Source organism: Orycteropus afer, unplaced genomic scaffold (genome assembly GCF_000298275.1).
Source record: "Orycteropus afer afer isolate SDZICR_OR568_19922 unplaced genomic scaffold, OryAfe1.0 scaffold00010, whole genome shotgun sequence".
Classification (NCBI taxonomy): domain Eukaryota; kingdom Metazoa; phylum Chordata; class Mammalia; order Tubulidentata; family Orycteropodidae; genus Orycteropus; species Orycteropus afer.
The window spans coordinates 7,820,715-7,823,487 of NW_006921597.1; the positions used below are offsets into that span (position 1 = coordinate 7,820,715).

A 2,773-nucleotide genomic window follows, 5' to 3' on the forward strand; every position below is an offset into this window, starting at 1 on the left:
GTCTGAGCACACAGACTGTGATGGAGTTCCTGTGGGCCCAGAAGGTGGGTGGGAGTGGGGGATGGCCGCACCTCCATTCACCAAGCAGGTGTGGGGTATAAGAGTAACAAGAGGAATGTCGTACCTTTTCAATCTTGCAGGTCCGGAGTGTTCTTGGGGTTGCTGGAAAGCCGAACCTCTTCTTAAGCCCCTGGAATCTCAGAGAATGCTGTCTCTTTAAATATCCAAAATAGTCAAGCTGCTTCTTGTAGCATTCAAACTGGCGGCATCCTCCGAACTGGCAAAAGTCCACAGCTCAACCCGCCTTTCTCTTCTCCTTCTCCATTTATTCCCCAGCCACTGTGCACAGTCCTCCGTGCAGTCCCTGGCTAGCAGGGTGATTTTTAGGTTAATTTTTAGGTCCTACCACCACTCGGGAATCTCCAAGCTGTCTGTGCCGTCAGGATCGCTCAGGATCACTGCCAGACCGCAGCTCTGTGTGTCTCCTTTTTTGGTATTTTCATGCAAATTCTTCTGCTAGTTAGGGTTTAGTTCACTTCTATATCCTTCCTTCAAGGCTCATGGGTCCAGGATTATCTTCTTTGTCTGTGTTAATTGGTTTCCTTTTTCTTTGTTGAAGAGGGTCTGTGCAGTCTTTCTGCCTAGTCCGCCATCTTACCGGAACCCTCAACATCATGCTCTACTGCTTCCCTACTTTGTTCCTTTATCTGGCCTGGCCCAGTGTCTTTTCTAATTTCTTCTCACAGGAGTAGTTGATACCCCAACCCATGGCTCCCCTCTGGCAAGAGTAGCACACATGGATTCCATGTTTACAGGCTTAAGGCTATGCGTTCCCATCTTTGAGCCATATGCTGTGATGCTCATCTGGAGAGCTGGGTTTTGGCAGATGCTGAGTGACCATCTGCTGAAAGTTTCTAGTATGTGCTCTATAAAGGACAGTTCACATTCCATGTTATTTCCAGTAGTGTTGTATACCCCTAGAATCATCATTTCTGTAAAGAATCCTTGCCCTGTGTTACCTGTAATTCCACTCTCTTAAAATATTCCTGCTCCTAGGAGTAGTACCTAAGACATTTGACTGCTAATTAGAGGGCTGGTGGTTCAAACCCACCAGCCACTCCTCGGAAGGAAAGTTGGGCAATCTCCTTCCATAGTAATACTGCCTCGGAAACCCAAGAAGCCTTCACTATGACTCAAATCTGACTCGACAGCAATGAGTTTGTTTTTTGTTTGTTTGTTTGTTTGTTTAGATGAGCCTAAATGAATAGTATTTGCCCCATGTATAAACACACAGCTGCTTAGATTTCTACTTGTTCCTTTGAGAGCTGCCCTTTTCCCACACAGACCAGAGCGGGAGTAAAAATTAAGCCCTCACAAGCTGGAAAATTCATTTTCAGTAAGTGGCTGGGTCCTCTAACTTTAAAGGTGTATGATGGAATCCCAGAGATCAATGAAACCCTGAGAACTAGAGTCGCCTATCTCTGCCGCTGCTGCCACTGATGCCACCGTCATAGCTGACACATTTGCTGCTGAAGAAAAAGCAAAAGCAAGGAAGCCCCAGAGTGAAATCCACAATACTACAGGCTGGTCTGCTTGTCCCTCTTGATCCCCCCGATCTCCACCCCCTCCTCCACAGGTGCCATCCACTGACATCTGCCCTCTCTTAACACCCCCATCCCCAGGTGAGGAGGGGTAAGTTCAGGAAGCAGAGACCCGGAGGAACCCAGCAGGGTCACCATTTGCAGTGTAAACATGGCACAAGCTGGTGGAGGGAATGATATTCAGTGATGTTTTTCTCAGGTGAAAAGAGCCATAGATGATGATGTAGCAGAAGCAGATATAATTTCTATAATAGAATTTAATCATTCTGGAGAATTACTAGCAACAGGAGATAAAGGCAGTAGTTTCGTCATCTTTCAGCAAGAGCCGGAGAACAAAATCCAGTCTCATAGCAGAAGAGAATATAATATTTACAGCACTTTCAGAACCATGAACCAATTTGACTACTCACAAAGTTTAGAAATAGAAGAAAAAAAGATTAACCAAATTAGGTAATTGCCCCCAGAAAAATGCTGCTCAGTTTTTATTATCTACCAATGATAAAACAATAAAATTATGGAAAATCAGTGAAAGGGACAAAAGACCAGCAGGATATAACTTGAAAGAGGAAGATGGAAGGTGCTACAACAGTTACTACACTACGTGTACCAGTCTTTAGGCCCACAGATCTAATGGTTGAGGCCAGTTCATGAAGAATATTTGTTAATGTTCATACATATCATATCAACTTTATTTCTATTAATATTAATTATGAAACATATTTTTCTGCAGATGATTTGCAGATTAATCTCTGGCATCTGGAAATTACAGATAGGAGTTTTAATGTTGTGGACATTAAGCCTGCCAACATGGAAGAGCTAAATGAGGCGATTAAACCAGAAAAACCAAACGCACTGCCGTGGAGTCGCATCTGACTCATAGCAACCCCTCCTTGGGTTTCTGAGGCAGTATCACTATGGAAACAGATTCCCCAATCTACTGGGGAATGGCTGGTGGGAGTGGCTGGTGGGTTCAAACCATCAGCCTTTTGGTTAGCGGTCAAATGCGTTAGGCACATACGCACAATTCCATCCAAACAGCTGTAACACATTTGTATACAGCAGCAGTAAAAGAACTATTCGGTTATGTGATATGAGGGCATCTGCCCTCTGCAGTAGCCGTTCTAAACTCTTTGAAGGACCTGAAAATCCCAGAAACAGTTTTTTTTTTTTTT

At 44.2% G+C, this 2,773-nt stretch overlaps 1 pseudogene; it reads left to right on the forward strand.

Annotated features, from left to right (window-relative positions):
• The first annotated feature begins 1,752 nt into the window (after positions 1–1,752).
• Positions 1,753–2,773, forward strand: part of LOC103203553 — a 1,764-nt pseudogene continuing 743 nt past the window's right edge.